The sequence below is a fragment of the Dipodomys merriami genome, unplaced genomic scaffold (genome assembly GCF_024711535.1).
Source record: "Dipodomys merriami isolate MVZ:Mamm:240054 unplaced genomic scaffold, mDipMer1.0.p SCAF_16, whole genome shotgun sequence".
Taxonomy (NCBI): domain Eukaryota; kingdom Metazoa; phylum Chordata; class Mammalia; order Rodentia; family Heteromyidae; genus Dipodomys; species Dipodomys merriami.
The window spans coordinates 3,311,178-3,319,542 of NW_027202937.1; the positions used below are offsets into that span (position 1 = coordinate 3,311,178).

At 52.9% G+C, this 8,365-nt stretch overlaps 1 pseudogene; it reads left to right on the forward strand.

The window, feature by feature from the left end:
• The first annotated feature begins 1,443 nt into the window (after nt 1-1,443).
• On the forward strand, nt 1,444-6,818 carry LOC138827907 (ferritin light chain pseudogene; annotated as a pseudogene).
• The last annotated feature ends 1,547 nt before the right edge of the window (nt 6,819-8,365 follow it).

The window sequence follows — 8,365 nt, forward strand, 5'->3', positions numbered from 1 at the left end:
AGGATCACAGTTCAAATCCAGCCAGGGCAGGAAAATCCATGAGCTTCTTATTTCCAATTAACCACCTAAAAGCAGGAAGTGGAGGTGTGGCTCAAGTGCTAGAATGTTAGCCTTTAGCAAGAATATTCAGGGACAAAGCCTAGCCCCACAGTTCAAGCCTCAGGACCAGCACACTACACACTACACACACACACACACACACACACACACACTCACAACCATATAGCAAAGGCATATATCTATAGTATTGACTGTTAAAACTTAATTCTAGAATGTTTTTTTCTGAGTGTGTAATTTCTTTTTTCAGTACTGGGTTTTGAACTCAGGGCCTTGCAGCTTCTCTACAACTTGAATCATGCCTACAGCCCTTTTGGGTTATTTTTCATAAAAGCGCTCAAGATCCCCCCCTCTGTCCTCCCCCCCCCCCCCCCCCCGCCATCCAAGGGCTAGCCTTAAACTGTGATCCTTTTGATCTCAACTTCTAGGTAACTGAGATTATAGGCATAAGCCACCAAGCCCAGCTCTGTGTGTATTAACTTTGAAGATGTGATTCTGGCCTACTAGAGGTGAAGTGTGGTGGCGGAGGCTGACAAGTCCCCTCCTCCCAGACATCATCATTCGGATGGTGCCCAGCAGCTGGAGTGGCCACCCGAGGCCCTAAATCCTGCCCCCACTCCCAACAGTTACCCAGCAACCTGAGCCCTGGCAGAAGCTGGGGTTAAATTAAAATAAGAGAGATCAAGGTACATTGTAATTTTGTGGTCATTCTCTACTGTGACCTCTACTCGCCCCCAACCCCCAAGTCCAGAATCACGCTCAAAACCCCCTCCCTGCCCTCCCTGGCCAGCCACTCACCCTCCACCCTGTTCTCCCCACGCCACGCATCACTCCCCGACGGGCCTCTCAGTCTAACTTGACACCCCCGTTGGGCTCAAAGGCTCACCGAGCGTGCACCCTCCCCGACCACAGCCCTAAGCCACACAAATGCTCCCCACAAGCATGCAGAGGCCAGCACCGCTTCTGGGAAGATGGGAGTATCCAGGGTATGAACCCCAGATCCCAGCCCTTCACCCTGCTTCCAGGCCCAGGCTAAGCCCCGCCCCCTCCCCACCAGTACCTAAAGGTGTGAGTCACTGTGCCTACACCCACAGCCAGCTGAGCGGTGCCCGCCCCTGGCGTGGGTCAGCCCAAGCCCTCCCCTGGTCCACTGCCACCTGCCACCACTTGCCACCCTGGGAGCATCCCATGAGAGCTCAAAGTCTCAAGGACAAGGTTCCTCTTGAGCAGGGAGGGGTGAGTCACAGGACTCAGGGTGATGTCAGGAAACCCAGGACATCAGGAACCCAGAGAGGGCTGCGTCCTGGGCAGAGGGCACAGCTGAGTGCCTAGGGCTGTGTGGGCCTGGAACTCCCCAGGGCACAGCGAGCCCTGGCAGCCGTGACCATGGCTGGAGGGCAGTGGGGCAGCCTGCAGAGGTGTCTCCCGCCGCCCTCGCACAGTAACCACGACACAGAACACGTGTCCAGAGTCCCAGCAGAGTGTCTGGAGGAAGACAATGCCTGCCTCCCCCAGTGTCAGCATCTCTCCCATCCTGGTACCAAAAGCAAACAGAGAGCCACCCAGCTGTTGGGGCCAGGGTCGGGGAACAGCCCTGGGGCTCCGTGATCACAAGGAGAAAGAAAAGGAGAGCGGCAGCCCTTGTACCCCTGCCCCCTGACCTGCCGCCTCCACCTGAGGCCATCCTAGAGAGGAGATGATCACACCACCAAGACGTGGCCAGAGCTGAGGTTGCAGATATCTGCCACCGCCGCCCACCCTGTCTGTGGCCAGGATATTATATTAAGGGCTGAGAACGGCAAGCAGTTGCCTTCCTAGAGGTCAGAGAGAGAGAGAGAGAGAGAGAGAGAGAGAGAGAGAGAGAGAGAGAGAGAGAGAGAGAGAGAGAGAGAACTATTCAGCAGGACCCTAGAGAACAGGGCTAAAGTAGCAGCTACAACAGGAGAAATTCAGGGCCGACTGAGGAGGGACTAATGCCTACTAAACAAAAGATGGTGTCACTCAAGCAATAAGTCCCGAGTGTCAACTCTGTGCAAGGTACTGAGGCCACAGGACTGCTCCCTAAAAGCTGACACTTAATGAAGTTGTAAGAAGAGCAGGCAACAGCAGCCTAGTATTTACGATGCACTGATCTCTTTTCTGGGGATTTACAAGTCATTTGATCCTCAAGCCAACCTTCTAAAGTAGATGTTATTATCATTCCTATTTCAAAGAGAGCAAAGACATTGAAGCACAGGAGGGTTGAGTAACCTGCCCAAGGCTGCACAGCCAGGAAGTAAGGCTTTGAACCCAGTGTTCTAGGCCTGTTGCCCTCACTTCCTGACAAACAGTGGCAGGCCACCACATGCTCATTCTCCATAGCACCCGGAACCTCTAATCTACCTTCAAAGTTAGGTTGGATTTATCAGTACATCAAATAAATGCTGAGTATTTTCTCTGGGCTGGGGTTGCAGACATCAGTGAGTCTGGGCCTGTCCCCTGAAGCTTGCTCTGTCCTCTGGGTGGCACACACATGAGTCAGGTCTAGAATAGCCACAAGACACCGAGAACTCCCAGGTAAGGAAGCCAAATTGACATCCTGGAGAATTAGGGCCAGGGCTGAGGGGCAGCGCAGAGACAGAGCATTTGGCCAGCATGCGCAAGGTCCCAGGCTTAATCTCCCAGCATCACACAGAAGAAGCGGAAAAAAAGAAAAGAATCAAAGACGTCACTATCCTCAACGGGTGAAACGGCATAAAAATTACTACAAGAACAGCCATTCATGAAAATGGCAAGCTTTAGTGCATCAAGGGCACATCAGCAGAAAAGAAAGGCAATCACAGGATGGAGAAAATGCAAATCATGTATCTGATAACAGGTTGATTTCTAGAACAGAGAGAAACAATCAAAACCAACCTGCTTCAAACACAAACAAAGGAATTGAGTAGACATTTCTCCAAAGAAGATATACAAATGGTCAATAAAGTTATTTTTTAAATGTTCAAAATGTATTCATCATTAGGGAAAGACAAATTTTAAAAAAACACCACATTGAGAGCCAGATATCGTTCTGTACACCTGTGACCCCAGCACTCAGGAAGCTAAGGAAGGAGAATTGTCAGCTACATAGCGAGGTCCAGTCTCAGAAAGAAAAAAAAAAAAAAAGCCAGTTGCTGGTATGATCCTAGCTACTCAGGAGGCTGAGATCTGAGGATTGCAGTTTGAATCTAGTTTGGACAGGAAAATCCATGAGATTCTTATCTCCAATGGACTACAAAAAAAGCTGCAGTAGAACTGTGACTAAGTGGTAGAATGCCAGCATTGAGTGAAAACGCTAAGGAACAGCACCCAGGCCTTGAGTTCAAGCTCCAAAACTGCTTCCTCCCCCTCAATAAAAATGATCAGAAAGAAAGTGGAAGTCTCTAGATTTGAACACCTGAAATGAGACTGAGAGCTATGATCATTCATGCGAGATTCTGTGGATGCGAAGCCCAAAGGGCCAGGGCCAGAACTGGCCTTCCCAGGGGAGGACCACCTGTTTCTGCGGGTCACCAAGAACCCCCCAGGCTGCAGGAAGAACCCCACCACAGGCCATCCCAGGGTCCCTGTGGCTGACAGCCCAGCCTGGCCAAGTTTGGGACCACCAGATTGTCCCTGAGAGGCAGAGAAGCGTGCATGGGACTGTGTGGTAAACCTCGAAAGCCATCTGGGGAACTGGCTGAGCCAGTCCTGTGGGGGAAATGGTGGAGCCACAGCCCATCGCGTCCTGGCCAAAAGCACAGGACGGTAACACGGCACCGAGCAGGTCATGGCTCCTCTGTCTGATCTCTCAGCAGTCACAGAAGCTCCTGAGCTTCCTCCCCCTCGGGTAAAAGCAGGGAAGGGACATATGTCCCTCCCACGGGACTGGCTCTTGTATGGATCTTCTTCTTTTTTTTTTTTGGTCAGTCATGGGGCCTGAACCCTGGGCCTGGGTGCTGTCCCCCAGCTCTTCAGCTCAAGGCTAGCACTCTACTACTTGCGCCACAGCACCACTTCCGGCTTTTTTCTGCTTATGTGGTGCTGAGGAATCGAACCCAGGGCTTCATGCATGCAAGGCAAGCACTCTACCACTGAGCCACCTTCCCAGTCCCAGATGACTCTTATACGGATCATGGCTGTCAGGGTCAGTGTTTCAGCACCAGCTCTCCAGGGCTGGGGTGGAAGGTCACAATGGAGGACAGAAGCAAGTCAGGGACCACTCTTGGTGAATCTCTTGACTCTGGTGAACCTGAGTGTATATGGGGGCTACGCAGGGGCCTGGGGGCCTTGCCCCAGCCAAGGCCTTGGAGCCCTGAGATCCCAAAACATAATTCCACCCCCTCCTGATTAGGAGATCCCTGCAAAGCACTGTCTGTCAGAGCTGGGGGAGCAGTCTAGACTTCACCCTCACTCCGTACTCCCAAAGGAGTCACAAAGATTCTTTCTAGGGGCCCAAGGCCAGCCCCAGAAGGCTCCAGGGAGGCTATGTTCAAAGTAAGCCTCCAGCCTCCTCCCAGGGTTGAGCCACCACCTCTCACCCATCCACCACTGATCTTCACTCACACAGACATCTGGATCTCTTGGTGCCCCAACAGGTAATCATTAACCCTGGGAAGGCTACTGGCCCTTTAAGGCTGCCTTGGGAAGAGATGACCTCCTCTTCCCCCCCCCCATGGACTTTATGTCCCCAGGTGTGGGGCCACCGGGCCTGGGAGCCTAGATTACCAGAGCTGTCCAGGAAGGCCACTGTGCAAGACCCGGCTGCCCAAGGGAAGGGCAGCAAGCTGAGTGGTGCGGGCGCTTCCCTGTCTTGCTTTGGCCTCAGCTGGGCTGCGTGCCCTGTCCACGGCTCTCTCTCTCTCCATGCTGCACACACACACACACACACACACACACACACACACACACACACACACACACACACACACACACACACACACACACACACACACACACACACACACACACACACACACACACACACACACACACACACACACACACACACACACACACACACACACACACACACACACACACACCCTCCTCGCAGCAGAGCTCTCTGCTGGCCACCCCGCCAGTGCCCATCTGTCATGGTATAAGAAGCGGAACTCTGGTAAAGGCCGCTCCAGCCGTGCCCAGCGAAGAAGCCTCTGGCCTGTAGAAGTCAACAGAGGGCTGCAAAGGCAGAGCAGGTCAGCTCTGGGGCTCGGCCACAGCCTCTAGGCTGATCTCTGAGCCTAGAGTGTTCTTTACAAGCTCCCGGTGCCCCCCACCTCTGGAGTACTTTCCTTCCAGTGCTTAGAGCTCCCCCCATCCCCGGTGATGGGTGACCTCCCTGTGGCCAGGGAACTGTCACCTCTTCCTCAGAGCCCAGGGGAGCCCAGCGTCTGCGTGGCATACTGCCAAGTGTACCACCAAGTGAATGAGCGCTGACGGTTTCACTACTTATTTAGCTAGAGATAAAGTCTCACTATATAGCCCAGGCTGGCCTCAAACTCCTAGTGCTCTTACCTCAGCCTCCTAAATGATGGCATTACAGGCATGCAACACCATGCCTGGCTGTATTAGAGGATTGAAACAATCAGTTCTGCACACAGAAAGGAGCTCCAGACAGAGGCGTGTGCAAGCGGTTAGCCAAGGGTGGGCCTAGGTCTTTCACCAAAAAGTAAGTGACCTTGAGGGACAGTCTGCCCACCTTGGCCTTCTTAGGCCTGTGTCGCACAGCCATTTGGTTGGTAAGCATCAATGAAAGGCCTGCTGTGTGCAGGGCCCTGGGGAGAGTGTAGAGCCACATAGGAGAATTAGAAGGCATTGTCTCTGCCCATGGTTGTGCTTAAATGAAGCCATCTGAAACAACCTGGGAGCAATGTCAAGGAAAATCAGAAGGGAGTGGACAGATCAAACCCAGGAATGAGAAGATAGAAATAAAAGAGCAGACATAATCTCAGGAGGTTTCCCCCAAGAAGTAACTCAGAACATTAGTCCCACCCACCCATTTTCATCCATCCACCCACCCATCCATTGCTACAGACATAAGTGCATGCCAGTCCCGCAGATCTGTGTCTTGCTTCAACAGTGCTTGGACGGAACAGACCCAGGGACTCCTCCTTTCCACCACCAACTGCCTCTCCACTTACCGCCTCTGACCCTTATCTTCTCTCCCATCTCCTGCTTCCAGGACCAACCAACGCCATGTTTTTCTGTGGTTAGCTCTGTATCCACGACCAGCCATAACCTCCCAGATTCGTCACAATTATTCCACCGAGGTGGAGGCTGCCGTCAACCGCCTGGTCAGCTTGCATCTGCGGGCCTCCTGCACCTACCTCTCTCTGGGCTACTCGTTCGATCGCGACAATGTGGCTCTGGAGGGCGTGGGCCATTTCTTCCGCGAGTTGGCGGAGGAGAAGCTGAGGGCGCCCAGCGCCTCTGAAGATGCAGAACCAGCGCGCAGCCACGCGCTGTTCCAGGACGTGCAGAAACCTTCTCGGGATGAGTGGGGCAAAACCGTGGAAGCCATGGAAGCCGCCCTGGCCCTGGAGAAGAACCTGAACCAAGCCATTGTGGATCTTCATGCCTTGAGTTCTGCTCGCACAGACCCCCATCTCTGTGACTTCCTAGAGAACCACTTCCTGGATGAAGAGGTGAAGCTCATCAAGAAGATGGGCGACCACTTAACCAACCTTCGCAGGCTGGGGGCGGCCCCGCAGGCCCAGCTGGGCGAGTATCTTTTCGAACGCCTCACCCTCAAACATGACTAGAAAACTCCAGAGTCCAGCAGCCTTTGGGGGCCATCTCTGCCTCGCCAGACATCAGGGTTTCCGGCCGAACTTCTGCCTCTAGCCATTTGGAAACTTCCTAACTAACCATCCTGGAGCCCTTCCCAAGCCTTGGACCAAATGAAAATAAAGCTTTTTGCAGAAAAAAAAAAAAAAAAGCCATCTTGGAGCCAGAAAACAATGGTCGATTGTGTGCTGGTATCTCATGCTTGTAATCCTAGCTACTCGGGAGGCTGAGATCTAAGGATAGAGGTTTGAAGCCAGCCTATTCAGGAGAGTCTGTGAGACTCTTCTCTCCAATTAATCACCAAAAATTCAGTACAGCTGTGGCTCAAGAACACCAGCTATGAGTTAAGAAAAAAAAAATCAAGCCAGAGTGCCAGGCTCAAGGCCAGGGGCCCATGGCTCCTGCTTGTAATCCTAGCTACTCAGAAGGCTGAGATCTAAGGATCTTGCTTTGAAGCCAGCAGAGGCAGACAAATCTGAGAGACTCATATCTCCAATGAACCTTTTATTTTTCCTCCAGTTGTGGGGCCTGAACTCTGGGCTTGGGCACTGTCCCTCAGCATTCCAGCTCAAAGCTAGCACCCTACCATTTGAACCACAGCACCACTTCTGGCTTTTTTCTACTTATGTGGTGCTGAGGAATCAAACCCAGGGCCTCATGCATGCAAGATGCAAGGCAAGCACTCTACCACTGGGCCATCTTCCCATCCAATGAGGCTTTTTAAAAGCCAGAACTGGAGGTGTGGCTCAAGTGCCACAGACATGACCAAAAAAGCCCAGTGAGAGTGTAAGGCCCCGAGTTCAAGCCCCAATACCTGGCCCATCTCCTACCTTCCTCCCACGCCCCCGAGGAAAAAAAAGCCAGCCTGAGAACACATTCCTCCCCTAGAATTGCTTACACTCTCACTGGACAGCAAGTGTCTGAATTTGCATGCTCACACGGTCTAGGAGGAGGCCTCATGCCAAAAGCCCAGGTGAGGAATGTCACAGGGGTAAGCCCTGCAGGAACTTCTACACCAAAACCTGCCCAGCAGATGCATGCTTTGAAGACAGCAGGAGATGCCAGCAGGGAAGAGGCAGGAGGCTGCTGGTGAAGCCCCAGACACCTGGCAGGTAAACACGGTTAATGGTGACCTGTTGTTTTCTCTAGGTTCCTGGTGACCTCACCTTTGACCAACAATTTCTTGGGGCTCGCACAGTCTGCCAAGGGGGCAAAGGGACTGGAGTAGGAAGGTAAACAGGAGGCGAGGCCAAAGGTAGCCCTGGAAGACAAAGGGCACATTCCAAAAAGTCTCACCAGCCCCAGGCCTGCGGCAGGGCCCAAAGTCCACTGGGGAACCACAATGGTTCTCCAGCCAGCAGAAATGCCATCAGTTCTCTATCACCAGCTGATCACCTGGGGAAAGGATGCTTTTGGCTGACTGTGAGGAGCAACTCCTCTTTCTAGTTCCCGGGACATCCCAAGGGCCCCCTTGTGCTGAGGTTGGCGAGGGGGCAATGGGAATTCTTACCTGGACCAGACC